The 20915-nt window shown below is 41.2% G+C and overlaps 2 long non-coding RNA genes and 4 other non-coding genes across 6 annotated transcripts in view; all 6 read right to left on the reverse strand.

The window, feature by feature from the left end:
• Positions 1-9926, reverse strand: part of LOC139438738 (uncharacterized) — a 37279-nt gene extending 27353 nt beyond the window's left edge. Inside the window, exons 1-3 of the long non-coding RNA XR_011648505.1 lie at positions 9795-9926; positions 6814-6927; positions 2687-2808 (exon numbers count right to left, since the gene is read on the reverse strand). This is a non-coding gene — a long non-coding RNA (uncharacterized lncRNA). The remainder of the gene's footprint in view (positions 1-2686; positions 2809-6813; positions 6928-9794) is intronic.
• On the reverse strand, positions 5190-5283 carry LOC111763420 (small nucleolar RNA SNORD116). The gene has a single exon (XR_002796298.1). It is a non-coding gene; the product is annotated as a small nucleolar RNA SNORD116 (small nucleolar RNA).
• Positions 9464-9554, reverse strand: LOC111763434 (small nucleolar RNA SNORD116). Its single transcript, XR_002796311.1, has one exon. It is a non-coding gene; the product is annotated as a small nucleolar RNA SNORD116 (small nucleolar RNA).
• A 2920-nt stretch (positions 9927-12846) lies between the features above and the next one.
• Positions 12847-17996, reverse strand: LOC139438739 (uncharacterized). The gene is made up of 3 exons (XR_011648506.1): positions 17866-17996; positions 15428-15493; positions 12847-12970 (listed from the first exon to the last, which is right to left on the reverse strand). It is a non-coding gene; the product is annotated as an uncharacterized lncRNA (long non-coding RNA).
• LOC111763405 (small nucleolar RNA SNORD116) lies at positions 15029-15120 on the reverse strand. Its single transcript, XR_002796285.1, has one exon. It is a non-coding gene; the product is annotated as a small nucleolar RNA SNORD116 (small nucleolar RNA).
• On the reverse strand, positions 17545-17635 carry LOC111763421 (small nucleolar RNA SNORD116). Its single transcript, XR_002796301.1, has one exon. It is a non-coding gene; the product is annotated as a small nucleolar RNA SNORD116 (small nucleolar RNA).
• Positions 17997-20915: the final 2919 nt, after the last annotated feature.

Below are 20915 nucleotides of genomic sequence, written 5' to 3' on the forward strand. Positions count from 1 at the left end.
AGACTGTCCAATTTTAAAACTCCAGGCATGGCATTCAGACAGCAGATATCTTTAAACATTTACTGACACTGGATTATCAGTGCCGAGTCACTGATCATGGAGAAGACCAATGACCCTCAAGGACTGAATCTCAGCATGCTATTTATGATATGGCAAGTAAGAGGTCCCTGGAAGTAGACCTATTATTAGGAGAATATCTGTAATTTAGGAAAATAAAATGCCTACCGTCATGTGCCATGTTCACATGGCATTCATTCCCTGCCAATTCCACCTCAGAAGTGCCCAGAAAACAAATACAAACATGACTACAATACTCAGGAGAATGAGGACCAGAATAAACTCAGAATTTCGAGTTTCCCTTCATGCATCTACATTTTATTTTCTTCCTGCAGCTATGCATGTATGTGTATACCTAGATATACCCTTAGATATGCTGCACCTTTGTAGGTAGGCATGATATAGTAAGGGTCTTGCACTGTCACAGAAAATTTTACTGATGTACAATTAACAGATCCCAAAGCTGATATCATGCTCCTGGAACTCAAAACCTGCAATCCTCAATCTGTCTATTTCGACCAACTTTAGAGGCAGAAACATGCCACATAACCCTTGCTTTTTGGCTACTCTTACTCATTGGGCACAACCACAGTTAATGGGCATTCTTCCTAAATGTAAATTAGAATTATATCTTGTAGCAATGACTTGGCCACTTATAGAAATGAATGAGGTAGTAAGAAAGCACCAATCAGCACAAAGTTAAAAGTCAGGCATAAGATGGGGAATCCCAGAATCATAGACAAGAAAACATGAATTTCATCTAACAGATCTCATACATCATTCAAGATGTGGGCACATTCAAAAAATGAAAATAAACTGCACTTTAAGCAATACAGAACCCTATTTCAAATGGTAAATTTGTAATCAGGATGATGCATGTTACAACTTTTACTGAAATAGGGAAATCCCCAAATATTCGGAATTTTTAACAAAATGTTTTTCCATGTAATGAATGTAAGAAACATAACACACTAAAATCTTTATCTGTAACGTTTTCATGTCTGTACTCAAGTACCCTGACATTTACACCCAAACACAAATACCCACATAGATTCCCATGAGCTGAGGGGGTAAAAAGCCATAAAACTCCATCTCTTGTCTACGGAAAATACTAGGCCTGCATCCCCCACGCATATCTTAATAGGATGGCACCTAAACCTCATGAAATATGTCATCAACAAGATCAACCATGATAAGGAAACAACAACTTCAAGGCAACTCCATACAGGGAATATTGGATGAACTGAAAACCTGCCTTCAATTCTTGATTTCATGAATCACTGATTTTGCACAGCTACCGGCAAGACAGGGTTAGAAAAATTAAAACTCCACTTAAGGGTATTGGCCCAATACGGATGCAGGTGAAATGGGAGATTTCTTGAGAAACACCTTTACTTAGGAAACAAAATGCTCAAGGCCCCACATTTTGGTCACAGGATTTCCAAAAGTAGGGTGGGAGCTAATGGAGAGCCAGTGAATCTGAACCTGGATCACTTCCATACCCAGTGGAGGGAATACTCGGGCTGAATTGTATGGAATGCACACATTAAGTAAACTAAAGAAATCTACCAAAATGCTCATCCTCACATACAATTAAACAGGCCTTTCTAGACACCATTGAATGGAAACTATAATTCCCATAGAAATCCATAGGAAACCTCTGATATTTTATGGAGAACCAAGCTGATAAGCCACTTATAATGCATCCATCATTTCATAAGCCACTGCCTGTTCTTTCCCATATGGCTGAAGAGCTGCCAAAACATTTTCATTATGTTTCGATGACATTACTCATCAAACATAATTTTCCAGTATTCTGGCAATGTTTGCAAGTTGTTTCAAAACATCTAAATCCCTGGCCCTCATTTGATCTTTTCAATACCACTGTCACACAAATTTAATCATCATGTGAAGAAACCTAGGAAAAGGTGAAAAACTATTTTCCTTAAGCTCTCAACATGACATTACCAACCTGCCATACTTCTCCTAGAGGTGAGTAGGTGAAGCGTATATGAGGATTAAGGGACCTGCATGGGCCGACACTGTGGTACCATAAGTTCCCTCCCAAATCCTCACCAACCAAATCTACGAAACTCTGCAATTGCTAAAAATAATGCCGTCACCAAGGAGATGTTCCATAAGAAATTCCCTCATCACGGCCAGGTGTAAATCCAAATCTTTCTAGGGCAAAGTTGGCTGGAGACATCCAAATTGACAAGCATGGATTTGAGCATGAAGGGAGCATGTGGAGTGGCCTCTCACACAGAGACTCCTTGACTAAGTCAACATGCAGGAGCTCTGTGCAAGGAGAGTAGACAGTAGGGATTTAGATGCATTTAGATCAGCTTTTCCAAGAAATATATATTTGGGGTGATTCATCCACCTAAGCACTTTCCTACACCATGGAGTTTTAAAGCTATGAGTGGGAGGTGAAGAGCTCATGAGCCCACCCTGCTCAGCACCCTGGAGTTTCTGGAGTCAGGTCATTGAGCAGGGAGGAAAGACAAGGCACTCAAGAAGTGAATGGTTGCCTGCACACCTTAGTGACAGCAAAAGACAAAGTTCCTTTAGCACTTTGTAATCCTGGGAGGAATATCTGCATGTTTGGTAAGGAAAACAAAATGCTTACCAGCAAGCCATCTACCAGCTTCCAGAGGACTCTGGTCCTCAGCACTTTCAGAGGCTCCCAAATATCTACACGTGTGAAGAGAAGCAGAGAATCTTCTCAAAATGGCATTCATTCATAGGCAACTGCAACAGAGAAGGGCAGAGAAAACAAACATATGCCTCAGAAACTTACACAGGATCTCACTCAAAACCCACAACCCCAAATTTTACATTGCTTATATGCTGCATCTGCACTGTATTGACTTCAACTATTTTTATGTACATTGGTGAGGAATCATTGCATATGTATGTAGCTATAACGATATGTTTTATGTGCAGGTTTAGGTATGTAGCTTTGAAGGTATTATGATTGCTACAAAAGCATTCTTTCTCTACATTTCCCTGGATTACAACTGTGGAAACCTTCAGAAAATCTATGGTTTCAACCATCAATCTCCTGACCTTGACCAACTTGGGAGATGATGAATGACACATTCCCTTGATACTCCACCTGTGCCTTTCAGGAAAGCACACCTATTGATATCATGCATTCTCACTCATCACATGTTTTAATTCATTTGTGTAGTAGTGCCTTTTACTAACCAGAAGTGAATCAGCAAACACCAGGAAAGAACATTTTAGGGATGAATTGGGGCTCATGCACAATACTAGGCCACTCAGCAGGGAGTGTCCATCTCATGGAGCCAACTCTAACCTTAACCTCATGACAATGAAGTACGTGACAATGAAGCCCTCACTTTCCAGGGCCAAGATAGAATCCTGAGGAATTGCTTCATTTGTATACAAAAGGTCCATGCTATAATTTTCTTATACTGGAAATGGAGCAAATCCCAAATATATAGTTAATTAAGCAATGGGCTTCAATGGCATGAACGTGGAGGAAACATAAAGTCACACATCTAAATTTTCATTGGTATGACAATCAGGTCAGCACAAGAGAAACCTTCAGGAACAAAAGTTATAATTCCAACAGGAGACCTCATGGGCTGAAGGGAGGCAAAAAATCATCAATGGGACATGTGTCCAGAACATATGAACATATAAACATCTTGAGCCTATGTTGGCAAGGTATTGCTCGCGCTCTCCTAATACACATGATATATTTCACCAATAAAATCAACAACAATAATTGAAAGGAAAAGGTAACTATCATAAGCGAGTCTGGGAGGATTTAAAAATCAGTTTTAATGCCTGGTACTTTGACATCTGTACTCCAAACCCCTCTTAGCACCTACTGGCATAGATAAATCAAACATCCCCAGAGTGCATGAATTAGATAAATATGAGTGATGATATGGGGCCTTTCTTCAAAAATAAAAACATAAACCTCTTAAATATGAACACTAGCATGCTTGGGGAGTGGTAGGATTCAGGAAGGATTTGCAGCCTAAGCTTGCTAAAATATTGGCAGGTGGTTATATAAGATCATGGGATTTCCTCGATGATCTATGAAGAAAAGGATGATGCTTATTACTGTGAAATAGACAATATATGTAAATCAAAGCCATATAACCAAGTTCCCATATGCCTGGATTTTAAACATTCCATTACAGGACCATCTCTATATACTTCCATTATGAAGAGAGTTGTATACAACAGCTATGGCAAAACGAGGAATATCCAGCCATTAAACTGTTTCAAAGACATCTAATCATTTCAGGAGCAATGGGCCCTGTTTCCTACTTCATCTCACCCACAATGGTGGTAGTTTTGTTGTTGTTTGTTTGTTTGTTTGTTTGAGGTACTAGGGGCTGGGGACTGAACTCAGGACCTCATATGTGGGAAACCAGCACTCAACCACTGAGCCACAATGGCTCTCCTGAGTTGTTTTTTTCATTTATTTTGTTTGTTTGTGTTTGTTTTTGTTTTATTTGTTGTTTTTTGGGGAGAGGCACTAGGAACCAAGCCTGGGACCTCCCATGTGGGAAGCTGGCCCACAACCGCTTGAGCCACATCCACTCCCCAACTCCATATCTTTTTGAGGTCAAGAGTAAACTAATAATGACACCTTTTCACAGGATTCTCGCAATGCTCTAGATGAGATGTAAACATTCCCATCAATTATTCCCATTAATTCAACCCAAACATCATTGGCACTCTAATTCCTCATGAAATGACATGAACTTGGAAATCAGTGCAAAATCCTTGACCTAATGTGCTATTCAATGACTAAAAAACCTCTTTTCCATCTGCTAGACATAGGTAGAAGAGGATTACGTGAAGATCTTAAAAGAGTCTTCAGACTCAAGCTATGTTGTCATAAATTCGCTCAATAAATCCACAGCAACCAGTTCACTAGGCATGACTACTGATTGGGAAGATGGACATCATCATGATCCCAATGTCAAAAAATATCTTAGCTAAGGTTATGTGTAAAATGGAATCTCTCTAGTGCCTGGAAGATCATAGACACCCACAGCAAAAGGTCTGGGCCAGAAGGGCAGACCACCCGTGGAATGCGTGTGTCCCTCATTCATATAGTGACTTAGAAGAGACAATGTGCTGGACCTCAGTTCGATGAGAGGACACGGAAGGGATTTCTCACTCATTTTGTTCAGCTTTTCCAAGGGATGCTGATTAGGGTGTCATCATCGATCCAAGCACTATGTTACAGTCTAGAAGTTTCAACTTGCAGGCTGGAGTGAGTACATGTCATGAGTGCAGATAGTGTCAATCTCTGGAGAATCAACAATCATACCATTGATTATGGAAAAGAGGCCAGACACCCAAGAGTGGACCTGGGAAGAACATTTTTTTTTTTTAATTATTTATTTTTAAAAATTACATTAAAAAAATATGAGGTCCCAATCATCCCCACTGCCCCCACCCCCCACACCCCCACAGCAACACTCTCTCCCATCATCATGAGACATCCATTGCACCCAGTAAGTACATCTCTGAACATCACTGCACCCCGTAGTCAATGGTCCACATCATAGCCCACACTCTCCCACGTTCCATCCAGTGGGCCCTGGGGGGATCTACAATGTCCCGTAGTTGTCCGTGAAGCACCACCCAGGACAACTCCACGTCCCGAAAACGCCTCCACATCTCATCTTTTCCTCCCATTCCCCAAACCCAGCAGCCACCATGGCTACCCTTCCCACACCCATTCCACATTTTCTCTATGGACATTGGATTGGTTGTGTCCATTGCACATCTATGTCAAGTGGGGGCTTAGATTCCACATGGATACTGGATGCAATCCTCCTGCTTTCAGTTGTAGGCACTCTAGGCTCCATGGTGTGGTGGTTGACCTTCTTCAACTCCATGTTAGCTGAGTGGGGTAAGTCCAATAAATCAGAGTGTAGGAGCTGAAGTCTGTTGAGGCTCTGGGCCTGGGTGTCTTATTATCAGTCCAGAGATTGAAATCCCCTAAATATATCTTAAACCCCAGCACCAACTACAATTCCAATAAAGTAGCATGCAAGTCTTGTGAGAAGAGATCCCCTCCGAGTCCAATTCCATCATGCAGAAACACCAGCTCCAAAGAAGGGCCATCTGCCATGGCAGTGAACCCCATCTGCCATGACCATAGAACCCGTGGGTCTCTTTATCCCTCAAAAGAACCACCTGGGGTTGTATCTACTTTATCTGTCTCTTAGACTCTGCTCAGTTGTGCATAAGGGCATTCCTTCTGACAACCTCCAGACTCTTTTTTAGAGACTCATAGCCTTATAATCTCATTTCTCCTTTCCATTTCCCCCTCACATTAGGTCAAACAGCATTTTGAAGTCATGTTATTATATGTAGACAGGGATATTCTGCTGATCCGTATTGAACCTTTAATTCAAGGTCATTTTCTAGTTGCATCTTCAGCTGGTATGTGGTAGTGATCCCTCGGTGCCAGGGAGGCTCATCCCCGGGTGTCATGTCCCACACTGCGGGGAATGCACTGCATCTACATGCTGAGTTTGGCTGTGAGAGTGGCCACATTTGAGTAACATGAAGGCTGTCAGGAGGAAACTCCCAGGCACAGTGCTACTCTAGGCCTTGTTCTTATTGCAGGTGTATAGAGCACTTTGACATGACAAAAAATACTTTCTTTTAGATCCATGTACTCCTTAGGAGACTAGCAGTGCAGTTAGCAAAACAAAAAAAAATAAGATAATGCCTTGTGCTACATACCAAATTCTGGAAGACTCAGGGCCATGATGATCCCAGGAATTTCCCTGCACCTCCAGCTGTTAAAAGAAACGTAGACTCTTTCCACCCAAAGGGCTTCCATTGATGACATCTCACCTAAGAAGTGAACAGAAAGCAAATGCAAGACTGAGAAAAGAGCAGTGATCCATGTCAACCAGGGAAACACCCATTTTCCACTGCCTTCCTCCCACACCTACAAATCATCTACATCTTCTTTATGAATGTTTTATATGGATATATTCATATGATGCCATGGATATATGCATATTGCTTGTTTGCTGTGTGGGACCACTGTGGAACATGTACATGTAGAGTGCTGCTTTGTGCAATTTCTGAACCTCATACTTTTTAATAAACTGATACTGACTACCATTAATTTGTACATTGTTCTCAGGTTTTGAGGTTTTGATGATGTTATAGCCATACTGTCCACCCCAATCAAACATGCACTGCAGGAAGCACTCCTTATAAGCTACATGTTAATTCACATTAGGGATACTTTCACGTTTCAGAAATATGTTCAGACCCATGAGAAATGAAGTAAACTTGCCCAGAAGGGAATAGGCACAAGGAAATAATATTTTAGGAATGCATGGAAACACAGTTAGGATGTATGCCCAAGAAGAAAGAAGTCCATCTGAAAATCCCACCTTTAGTCCCAGATGTCCTATTTCTCAACAACCAGTTAGCACCTCCTCACAGGGCCAATACCCTTAAGATATAAGATTTTGTATGAAGTCTGTGATAAGAGTCTTACTACCTCTTGATATAGATGTGGAGTGGACACAACCATTCCAAGGTCCACAGGATGGAGGAATAGAGTATGGATTAGAGTGGACTTACTGATATTCTATTCATGAACTATTGTGATTAGTAATTGAAGAAAACGTGGCATTGGTGTGGAGAAAGTGGCCATGGTGGCTGCTGGGGGTAGGGAATGGGAGGAAGAGATGAGATGTGGGGGCACTTTCGGGACCTGGAGTTGTCCTGGGTGGTGCTGCAGGGACAGTTACCGGACATTGTATGTCCTCCCATGGCCCATTGGTTGGAATATGAGCGAGTGTGGGCTATGATGTAGACCACTGACCATGAGGTGCAGCAGTGCTCAGAGATGTATTCACCAAATGCAATGAATGTCTCATGATGATTGAGGAGATTGTTGTTATGGGGGAGGAGTGGGGTGAGGGGGGTGGGGAGCATATGAGGACCTCATAATTTTTTAATGTAATATTAAAAAAATAAAGACAAAAAAATTAAAAATATTAAAAAAAGAGTCTTACTGGAAAAGGGCAAGTCACAATTACCTGGTATTTTCACAATCAACAACCTTCACAGTCCTGACATTAGAGAAAAGGTAAACTCATGGAACCTACTTTAATCACTTTCTTTCACATTCTTATATGGAAAACCCACATTTATAATAACAAATCACAATACCAGTACCAAATTGGGATTATGATTTGAGGGCATCAAGACAAATGTCATCAGGACTTGTCTAGTGAAAATACAAATAATACAAATTCTCATCCACATCTCTGGAAGTTACTATTTGCCACTATGCCATGTGAAAAATATCGTGAAGAAAATCAACAATGATAAAATATCAACAAAACAAAAAGAAGGATACTAAAACAACTTCACTTGGATGAACTTAAATTCTGGATTTCATTGCTGGTACAGTGTTTACTGGACTCCAGGATGGTGTGTAACAGAGGTCCATGGAAGAAGCAAATATCTTATCTAAGTGTGTTTGATATAGAGATATGTGTCAAATGGGTGAGACTAAAAAAAAACTTACATTTGGAAAACTGATATGGAAGTATGACAGGCATTTAGATTAGACAGTCCAAAAAATTTGAACATTATAATGAGGGCCGATGAATCACTGCAGACCCAATTAAAAAAAATGTCATATTTACTTCTCTAAAATATATACTAGGAGTAAAGGAAGACAATTTCCTGGAAGGTTTAAACATCTAGACTTAAGAACATGTCTATTCCAGGTAAAAGAAGGTATAACAATGCAAACCACAGAAAGCATAGAAATCCTAATAAAATCTACAGAAACTGTAGCCATTCAGCCACTAATGTTGACGTACATCATTTCCTGAGCAGTACCCCCTGGTTTCTTCTTATCTACCTCACAAGCCCTGAGGAACCATGATTTTCTTACACCGTCAATACAGAAGCAAAATGCTATGACACCCTTAGATGTACTCTGGAGGGCCTCGAAGGGGTTTTCAACCCTGTACCACATTATGTCACAAAATGAAAAAGAAAACGTAGAAAATATTGCTAACTCTGTGGTCTCAGTACCACTTGAATCCTGACACCTTGGACCTGCTTTCCTTCTCCTCATCTTCAGCAGCCGGCACCATCCATACAATGATGCCACATAACAGGTGCCAGCTCCACACCCACCAATGCACAGACCCTGTATGCATGCGGGGGCCTTGCCCTCAGAGAGCCCCCATCACAAGGGACCCTGTATTCATGCCAAGGGAAAACTGCATCTTTCCAGTGACCGGGGGCTGGAGGTGTGTGAAAGGTTCCTGCACTGGGTGGGAGCATGAAAGGGAACACATGGAAACTGCCCCTCACTCACATACGCGTAGGAAAGAGGCAACGTGCCGGACCTGAGCTCAATGAGATGAGACGGTATAGAGTTCTCACTCATTTTGTCCAGCTTCCAAGGAATGCTTTGAGGGTGTCATCATCGATCCAGCTCAGAATGCCCAATTTTAAAACGCCAGGCATGGCATTCAGACAGCAGATGTCTGTAAACATTTCTTCACACTGGATTATGAGTGCCAAGTCAATGATCATGGAGAAGACCAATGACACTCAAGGACTGAATCTCAGCATGCCATTTGTGAATGGCAGCTAAGAGGTCCCTGGAGAGAGACTATTCTTGTGAGATTAACAGTAGCTTAGGAAAAAAGGAAAAAAAGAGAAATGCCTACCACAATGAGTGATGACAAAGATTCTCCAGACTCTTGACCATAGATCTCCAGGGATTTCCTTACATCTCAGGGTAGTAAACACATGTTGAAGTGCATTCCCGTAACATGGCATTCATTCCCTGCCAGTTCAACCTAAGTAGCATGCAAAAAACAAATACAAACATGACTACAATAATCAGGTTGCTGAGGACCTAAGTAAACTCAGAATTTCAAGTTTCTCTTCAAGCATCTACATTTAATTTCCTTCCACCACCTATGCATGTATGTGTATAGTAAGATATACCCTTAGACATGTTGCACTTGTACAGGAAGGCATGTCATACAGAGGGTTCCTCCACTGGCAAAACAAAAACAAAAAATGACGTGCTGGTATACAGTTATTGGACCCCAAAGCTGGTATTGTGCTTCTGGAACTCAATGCCGACAATTCTCAATCTGACTAGTGTTGGAGATTTGGACCCGAAGGGTATCGGGAATGAAAGAAAGAGAAAAAGGAGAGAGAAAGAAAGAAAGAAAGGGGGGGGAAGAGAGAGAGAGAGAGAAAGGAAGAATGAGAGAGCTGGGATCAGGAGGTCTGCGAGTAGGGACTCATTAGACAACTTTATTATTCTCAAGGGGCTCTCTATATACCCCAGTCCACGAGACAATAAGCGGCAACAAGCAGTTAACCATCATCCTTACTCACAGTCTAAGGAATTCAAAAAATCTTATCTCAAGGTACAAAGTCTAAGTGTTCTATTTACTAAAAAGGTTTATGTGGTCATCTTTTCTTTCAGCCTTTAACAGCTTCATCCTGTTTGCCTGGGAACTCTTAATTACGGCATTCCTCAGGGTGCAAGCATAGCCTTGGAGACAGCACGTCTCTCCTCCTGAGACCACTGTGTCTCAGTTTCCAACAACTAGTTTGATCAACATTGGATGCGGAAATATGCCACAAAGAACTACGCTTTAATTCACTCCTGAACATAAGGCACACCCATAGTTAATGGACATTCTTCTTCCAAAAAGTAAATTAGAATTAAAAGTGTTTTAACAATGACTTTGGCCATACATAGAAATGAATGAAATTTCAGAAAGCAATGATCAGCAGAAAATCAAATTTCAGTCAAAGAATAGGGACCCCAGAACCTCAAATGTCAAAACAGGAAATTCATCTAACAGAGCTCACACCTCATTCAAGAAAGGAGCATGTTCACAAAAACAAGAATAAAATGCACTTAACTAAGCAATACAGAACCCTATTTGAAATGGAAAATATGTCATCAAAATGGTACTTCCTATATCTTTTACTGAAAGAGAGAAATCCCCAAATGTTTGGCATTTTCAAAACAAAAATTTTCTATCTGATGGATACAAGGAAACAACACCGTGAACCTCTTCATCTGTAGCATCTGCATGTCTGTACACAAGTACCCTAACATAGACTCCCAAACAAAAAGTACTTACACAGGCTCCCTTGAGCTTAGGGTGAGACAAGCCATACATAGCCATCTCTTGCCTATGGGATATAGAAAGGCGTGCATTTCCCACACATATCTTGGCAATATATTAATAGATGGAACCTCAACACATGAACTATGTCACCAAAAGATCAACCATGATAAGGTAACAAGAACAACAACCACAAGGCTACTTTATATAGGGAATCTTGGATGAACAGAAAACCTGTCTTCAACTCGTTTCCATAAACTGTTGATGCCGCACAGCTACAGGCAAGAGAGGATTAGAAAAATCAAACCTCCACACAAGGGTATTGGCCCAATAAGGATATAAGAGAAATGGGAGCATTTCTTGAGATACACCATTACTTAGGAAACAAAGTGTTCAAGGCCCATGCTCCAGAAACCACTTTGGTCACAGGATTCTAAAAGTTGGGTGGCAACAAATGGAGAGCCAATAGATCTGAAAATGGAACACTTCCATACCCACTGGAGGGAAATTCAGCCTGAACTGTGTGGAATGAACAACAGAAGTAAATCAAGGAAATCTGCCAAAATGTTCATCTGCAACATGAACTTGAACACACCATTCTGGACACCACTGAGTGGAAACTATAATCCCCATAGAAATTCAAGGAAACCTATGACATCTTAGAGAGTAACCAGTTAAAAAGTCACTTGTAATGACATGCAAACATTTTGTAAGCAACTGCCAGTTTCATCTCCATCTGGTCCAGCAGCCACCAGAACAGTTTTATTTTCTTTTGATGTGGGTACTCAAGACAAGAAGACAGACAAATTTTTGGCATGCGGGCAATGCTTGCAGGAAGTTTCAAAAAATTTGAAACCGTGGTTTAAATTTCATCAACCCAATAAAACTGGTCCAAAAAATTACATCATAATATGAGGAAACCTAGGGAAAAATTTTACCTCAGGCTCTCATCATGACATTACCAGCCTTTCGTACTTCTCCCAGAGGTGGGCAAGTGAAGGGTATGTGAGGATTAGGTGATCAGCATGGGCTGACACTGGTGTCACAGGTTTCCTCCCAAGTCCACACCTGCCCAATCCAGGAAACTCTGCATCTGCTGGAAATAACACCCTCATCAAGGGCATGTTCAGTAAGGGAATCCTCATCACAGCCAGGTGTAAAGCCAAATGTTTCTAGTGTGAAGTCGGCTGGAGACATCCAAATTGACACGCATGGATTTGAGCACGATGGGAGCGTATGGTGTGGCCCCTCACTCAGAGGTTCCTTTACTGAGTCAACGTGCAGGAGCTCCATGCAAGGACAGCAGACAGTAGGGATTCTGACTTGTTTAGATCAGCTTTTCCAAGAAATATATATTTGGGGAGATTCATCCATCTAAGCACTTTCATAAACCCTGGTGATTTAAAGCTGTGACAGGGATGATGGGAGCCCAAAAGCCCACCCTGCTCAGCACCCTCGAGTTTCTAGAATCAGGTCATTGAGGAGGGAGAAAAGACAAGGTGCTCAAGGAGTGAATGGTTCCCTGGTACAGCTCAGTGAGCATAAAAGACAAAGTTCCTTTAGGTCTATGTACCCCAGGGAAGAAAAGCTACATGTTTGGTAAGGAAAACCAAAGGCTTACAGCCAAGCCATCTATCAGCTTCCAGAAGGCTCTGGTCCTCAGCACTTTCAGAGACCCCAAATATCTACAGGTGTGAAGATAAGCAGAGAATCTTCTCCTCAAAATGCCACTCATTCCTAGGCCACTGCAACAGAGAAGGGCAGGGAAAATAAACACATGCTTCAGAAACATACACAGGATCACACACAACAAGCACAATCCCAAATCTTACACTGCTTATGTGCTACATCTCCACTGCATTGATGTCAACTATTTTTATGTACATTGGGGAGGAATCACACGATTATGTATGTAGCAGTATGTGCACATTCTATATGTACATTTAGGTTTTGAAGGTGTAACCTCCTGCTCAGAAGCATGCTTTCAATACAATTCCCTGGATTCCAACTGTGGAAATATTGAGCAAAAATCTATGCCTTCAACCATTAATCTCCTGACATTGACCAAATGGGGAGATGACATATGCCATGTTCCCCATAATGTTCAACCAGTGCAATCCAGGAAAGCACACCTATCAATACTCTACATTCTCACTCATCACGCGTTTGAATTCAATGATGTAGTAATATCTATAGGCTCAAGCAGAAATTAATCACACTTGGTGGGAAAGAAGCAAACACAAGGGAAGAACATTCAATGGATGGATTGGGGCTCATACGTGACAGTAGGCCCCTGAGCAGGAAGTAGACATCTAATAGAGGTAAATCTAACCCTAAGATCATGCTACTGCATGATAACAAAGAAGCCATCAACTCCCAGCTCCAAGAAAGAACCCGAGGAATTGATTTTTTTATATAAAAACTGTCCATGCTTAAACTCTCTACTAATAGAAATGGGGTAATCCTGAAATATCTGGCAGTTTTGCAAGCAACAGGCTTCAAAGTCATGAGAGTTGTGGAAACAATGCCTCATATCTACATTTTCATCAGTATCACACTCAGGCCAATATAAAAGAACCCTACAGGAACACAAGTCGTAATTCCAGTGTGAACCTCATGAGCTAAAGGGAAGCAAAACAAAATCATTGGCAATTGCTTCCAGAATCTACAAAGGAGTCAACATCTCAAGCATATGTTGACAAGGTATTGCTAGAGCTCTCCTATCTCCAAGTTATTGCTAGAGCTCTACCATCACGCTGGGAGGATTTCAAATTCGGGTTTGATGCATGGTAATTTGACATGTGCATTCCAAACCCCTCATGGCACCTACAAGCATGGATCAGTCAAACGTCCAGCTGACTACATGAGAGAGAAAAATGGGAGTGATGATATGGGTCCTTTCTTGGAAAAAACAAAACACTTCTTGGATGTGAACCCAAGTGTGAAAGGGAATGGCCAGATTCAGGAAAGACTTTCAGGAAAAGTTGCTAAAATACTGGCATGAAGAAGCAATATAAGACAGGTAGATCACAGTGATGCTCTAAGAAGAGAAGGATGGCACTAACAACTGTGGAATATAGACCATACATAAACCAAAGCCATATAACCAAATTCCCGTCCACGTGGACTTCAAACATTCCATTACAGGGCTCCCTCTATACACCTCCTTTACCAGCAGAATTGCATGGAACACCTATGGTAACAGGAGGATAATCCAGCTATTAAACAACTAGTAAAGACATACAATCATTTCAGGAGCAACACTGTTTCCTACGTCATCTGGCCAGCAATGCCCATACCACCTCCATATTACTTTGGAAGTGTAGAGTAACAAGCAACAACACCTTTACTGGGTTCTCACAGTGCTTGTAGACCTCCTGTAAGCATCCCCTGTCAATGATTCCATTAACTCAACCCAAACACCATTGCCACGTTAATACTTCACCAAATAACAAACAAGGAAATAGTGCTAAATCCATTGCCTAAGGTGTTACTCAATGACACAAAAACGGATCTCCAACACTTAGAAATGCACAGGGGTACATGAAGGTCTCAAATACCTGTTCCCACTCAAGCATCCCTAGCAATGAATTCAGTAAGCTTACAATTGACTGGTAAGAAGGACCTCATTGAGAATTAATGCAAAAAGTGATATCCTCACTAGGACTATGTGTAAAACATCCCTCTAGTGCTCTGAAGACAATAGATTTCCACAGTGAAAAGGCCTGGGCCAGGAGGGTAGACAACCCGTGGAATGTGTACATCTGTCACTCATGTAGTAACCTAGAAAGAGACAACATGCTGGACCTCAGTTCGATGAGAGGAGACAGTAGGGATTTCTCACTCATTTTGTTCAGCTTTTCCAAGGAATGCTTGTTAGGGTCATCATCGATCCAAGCACATTGTTACATTCTAGAAGTTTTAAGCTCCAGGTTGGGCTCTGAACATATCATGAGGGCAAATATGTCGGTCCTCTGAGTATCCTAAGCCATACCAGTGATGGCAGAAAAGAGGCAAAACATTTAAGGAGTGTGTCTGGGCATGACGTTTTTATATGGAAAAAAAAATAATTTCTTTTAGGTTTATGTATTCCTTAGAGATTAGCACTACATTTTGCCAAAAAATAAAACTTTGCTTCCATGAGCCACATACCAAATTATATAAGAGTCAGGGCCATGTGGCTTTCAAGGACGTTTACGCACCCACAGTTTTTAAAAGAAATGTAGACTCTTTCCATCCAAGTGGCTTCCATTTGATGGCATCTCACCCTGAGAAGTGAGCAGAAAACAAGCACATGATTGAGAAAAGAGCGCATGATGAAGGGCATCCAGCACAAAACTTATTTTTACACTGCCTTACATGCCACACCTACAAATCATTTACATCTTCTCTTGATGGATATATTTTATACATATGAATGTATGATGATATAGATGTCTACATTCTTGTATTTTGGCTGCGGGGGGGGGGAGCATTTTGGAATACATGTATTTAAAGTGCAACTTCCTATGACAAAAGCCCTCTTTTGACTATACAATTCCTCTAACTCCATATTTGGATACCTTCTAATAAACTGGGTGCCTTCTACCATTAATTTGTCTATTGTTCTGAGTTTTCTATGATGTATTGGCCACATTTCTCTCCTCTATCAACCATCTACTGCAAGAAACATAACTTCTCATAATCTACCTGGTGACTCATAGTATGAATACTTCAACATTCCAGAAATATGTTTGGACCCATGAGAAATGAAGTATGTTTTGCTAGAAGGTAACAAGGTCAAGGAAGTAATGTTTTGGGGATTGGTGGAAGCACATCTGGGATATCTGGCCAGGGAGCAGAGGGTCCATCTGTAAATTCCATATTTGGTCCAGACATGCACTATTTCTCCACAACTGAGTCAACATCTCGTCACAGGGCCAATACCCTTAAGATAGGGTAAATTCGTTATGAGTTGTCTGTGATAAAGGTCATACTGGAAAAGGGGCAATTTACAAGTAACTGACACTTTCACAATCAATGACCTGCACTAACCTGACAGTAGAACAAAGGTAAACTCATCCAACTTTAATCACTCTCTTCCACATTCATACATGGAAAAACCCACATGTATGATAACAAACCACAACACCAAATTGGGATCAAGACAAATGTCATCAGGACTAGTCCAGTGAAAATACAAATAAGACAACAACTCATTCACATCTTCTGATATTACTATTTGCCCCTCTGCCATGTGAAAAATATGATAAGATACCAACAAAACAAAAACAAGGCAACTAAAATACCTACTCTTGGATCAACTTAAATTCTGATTTTCATTTGTGGAACTGTATTTACTGGACTACAGACAGGTGCAGGACAGTGTTGCATGGAAGAAGAAATATCTTACTGAAGTGCATTTGATGTAAAGATGCATGTTAAATGGGTCTTTACTAAAAAAACCCTCCCCTAAGGAAAACTACTATCAAGAGTCATGCCAGGTCTTCAGGTTATGAGGCTAAATTCTTGGAATACTGCAATAGAGGGCCAATGGTTCACTGCAAACCCATAAGGAAAATGTCATGTTTACTTCTCTGGAATGTATGCTGGAAGAAAAGGAACACAATTCCCTGCAATGCTTCCATAGACAGATGTTAGAACTTTACATTCTAGGCAAAACTAGGCATGATGAGGCAAGCCATAGAAACCACAGAAATCCTATGAGAATCCACAGAATCTCTAGCCCTTGAACCACTTATGTTGACATACACCATTTCATAAGGACATTTGTTGGTTTCTTCTTATGAGCCCCACAAGCCCCACAGTAGAGTGATTTCCTTGCACTGTCATTACAAAGCAAAATACTAAGCTTCCTTCAATGTATTCAGGGGGCTTCAAAGAGGTTTTTAACCAACCTAGCATTACTTCCATTCAATTTATGCCATCATGGTGGGCACTTACATTTCCTCACAAGATGAAAATAAAAATCTGAAAAAATATTCCTAATTCCATAGCCTCAGTAAAACACTAATACTGACACCTTGAACCAGCTTTCCTTCTCCCAGCCTTCAGCAGCATGCACCATCCATACAATAAAGCCACCAGACAGTGGCTAGATTGAAACCCACCAATGCACTAATCCTGTATGTGCTTTGGAAGCCTTGCCCTCAGACAGCCCCATCACAGGGGACCCCAGTATTCATGTAGGGGAAAAATGCATCTTTCTAGTAATGGAGGTCTAGAGACATAGAAGGTTCAAGTTTTCAGTGGGAGTGTGAATGGGAAAACATGGAAACTGCTCCTCACTCACATGTGCATAGGAAAGAGGTAATGTGCTGGACCTCAGCTCAATGAGATGAGACGGTACAGAGTTCTCACTCATTTTGTTCAGCTTCCAAGGAATGCATTGAGGGTGTCATCATCGATCCAGTCACAGAATGCCCAATAATAAAACTCCAGGTATGGCATTTGGACAGTAGATGTCTATAAACATTTCTTCACACAGGATTATCAGTGCTAAGGCATTGATCATGTAGAAGACCAATGACACTCAAGGACTGAAATTCAGCATGCCATTTGTGAATGGCAGCTAAGAGGTTCCTGGAGGTGGACCAATTCTTGGGAGACTATCATTAGCATAGGAATATAAAATGCCTACCACAATGAGTGATGTCCAAAATTCTCCAGACTCTTGGTCACAGATCTTCCAGTATTCCCTTAAATCTGAGGGTAGTAAACACAGGGTTATTTGCCTTCCCTTCACATGGACTCCATTCATGTTAATTCCACCTAAGAAGTGTACAGGAAACAAATGCAAACATGACTACTCAGGAGCACGAGGACAAGGGTAAACAGAAAATCCATTTTCCCTCATGCATGTATATTTCATTTACCTCCACCACCTATGCATGTGTGTGTATACTAAGATATATCCTTGGACCTGCTGCACTTGGGCATAAAAGCAGGTTATACTGAAGGTTCTTCACTAGCAGAAAACACTCCTGGTGTGCAATTATTGGGTACCAAAGCTGGTACCATGCTTCAGGAACTTGATGCCCCCAACTCTCAATCTGCCTACTTTGATCAACTTTGGATGTAGAAATATATCACATAGCCCATGCTTTCCACCACTGCTGTGCATAGGGTGAACCAATAGTTAATGGACATTCTTCCTACAAGTAAATTAGAATTCAGCACTTTAGTAATGACTTTGGCCACAAATAGAAACAAATGAAGCAGCTCAGAAAACAACGACAAGGAGAAAATCAAATCTCAGGCAAAGGATGGGGAATACCAGAATCTCAAACAACATAACATGAATTAACTAAGCAAATCAAAACTCTATTTCAAATGCTAAATATGTACATAGAATGAGACCTGCTATATCTCTTACCAAAATAGGGAAATCCCCAGATATTTGATATTTTTAAAATTAATTGTTTTTTCCAGATAAAGAATGCAATGAAACCTAACACAGCTAAACTCTACATCTGTAATATCTTCATATCTGTACACAAGTACTGTACCATATACACTCAAACACAAATAACTGCATGGGTTCCCATGAACTGAGGGATAGATAAGCCACACATAGCTATGTCCTGCTATGGAAAATACAATAGTATGAACCTAACCCACAAAAAAATATATAATCAACAAAATCAACCATGATAAATTAACAACAACTTCAAGGCAACTACGTACAGGGAATCTTGCATGAACTCAAAACCTGCCTTCAATTCTTGGTTCCATGAATTGTTGATTGCGCAAGCTACAGGCAAGAGAGGATAAGAGAACTCAAACTGCCACTCAAGGGCACTAGTCCAATAGGATGAAGGAGAAATGGGAGCATTTCTTGAGAAATGCCTTCACTTAGGAAACAAAGTGTTCAAGGTCCCACACTCAGGAAAACACTTTGGTCACAGGATTCTAAAAGTTGGGTGGGAACAAATGGAGAGCCAAAGGATCTGAACCGGGATTGCATCCATACCCACTGGAGGGAAATCTCAGGCTGAATTGTGTGGAATACACTCATTAAGTACATCAAGGACATCTTCCAAATGGCTTGTCCCCAAGGACATTTGAATGTACCATTCAAAGGCCACTCAGTGGAAACTAAAATTCCCAAAGAAGTCCATAAGAAACCTATGCCATCTTATGGAGAAACGAGCTGAAGCACCACTTGTATTAACATCAAATCATTTCACAAGCAACTGCCAGTTTCTTATCCATGTGGCTTAGCAGCCACCAGAACATTTTCATTTTATTTGATGATGCTTCTCAAGGTACAAGGTAAGACAACTTACTGGCATTCTAGCAATGTTTGCAACAGGAGTCAAATCATCCAAGTCCCTGGTTCCCATTCAATCACCCAATACCAGTGGCACCCTAATATATCACAATCTGAGGAAACCTAGGAATGTATAATAACTGTTTACTTTAGGCTCTCGTCATGACATTACTAGCCTGCCATACTTCTCCGAGAGGTGGGTAGGTGAAGGGTATATGAGGATTAGGTGAACGGCTTGGACTTACACTGTGGTTTGTCACAGGTTCCCTTCTGAGTCCATACCCACCCCATGTAGGAAACCCTGCATCTGATTGGAATCAAGCACTAATCAAAGGGATGTTCAATAAGAGATTCCTTCATCATGGCCATGTTTTGTTTTGTTTTTTTTTAAGGTACCGAGGCAGGGGATTGAACCCAGGACCTCTTAAGTGGGATGCTGACCCACTGGCACTGAGCCACACGGGCTCCCCGTGGCCTGTTTTATAACAGAATCTTTCTTGTGCAAAGGCAGCTGGAGATATCCAAGTTTACAAGCACGGAGGATGAGCATGAAAGGGAGCATGTGATGCTGGCCAGCACTCAGAGGTTCCCTGGACTGACATATCATGCAGGAGCTCTGTGCAAACAGAGAAGACAGTAGGGATTTTAGACTCATTTCCTCAACTTTCCCAAGAAATAGATGTTTGCACGGGTTCATTCATCTACGTACTTTCATTTACCCTGGTGTTTTAAAGCTGTGAATGGGAGATGGAGAGCTCAAGAGACCAACCTGCTCAGCCCCCTCAAGTTTCTAGAGTCAGGATATTGGGCAGGGATGTTGCAAACAAAGACGTAATGATCTCATATGAAAGACATGCTGTTTCCCTGGTAATGCTTGCAATGTAAGGAGTTCGGCAGTTGGGAATGTTGGGCAAGCAGGACAAAACTGTCATGGGCTACAAGAATAATGAACATATTTACTTGGTAGTTATATAGAACATCTAGATTTTGTACTCGAAGATAAGATCTTTTAGTTTCTTAGGACAGATGGGTAACTTGAAATAATAGTTGATCGAATTCCATAGGTTATAGGCAATATTAATGATTAACTACATGAAGCATATATATATGCTGGGGTATATACAGAAGCCCCTCTGAAGCAATACATTTGTCTGATGAGTCTCCACTCACAGATCCCCTGATCCTTTCTCTCTTTGTTTCATTCCCGATACCCTTTGGGCCCTAGTCTCCGACATCTGGCACCCAGCGTGGGGTAGAAGAAGTGTCTTCCACAACAGTATCGAGGAACCAGTGGAAAGGGCTCCTAAGAGGGTCGTGAATGTTGTCCAAAGAAGTTTTTTTTGTCTTTTTTTTTAAAATATTACATTAAAAAAATATGAGGTCCCCATATACCCCCTACCCCTCTCACCCCCCTCCTC

The sequence above is a fragment of the Dasypus novemcinctus genome, chromosome 3 (assembly GCF_030445035.2).
Source record: "Dasypus novemcinctus isolate mDasNov1 chromosome 3, mDasNov1.1.hap2, whole genome shotgun sequence".
NCBI lineage: Eukaryota > Metazoa > Chordata > Mammalia > Cingulata > Dasypodidae > Dasypus > Dasypus novemcinctus.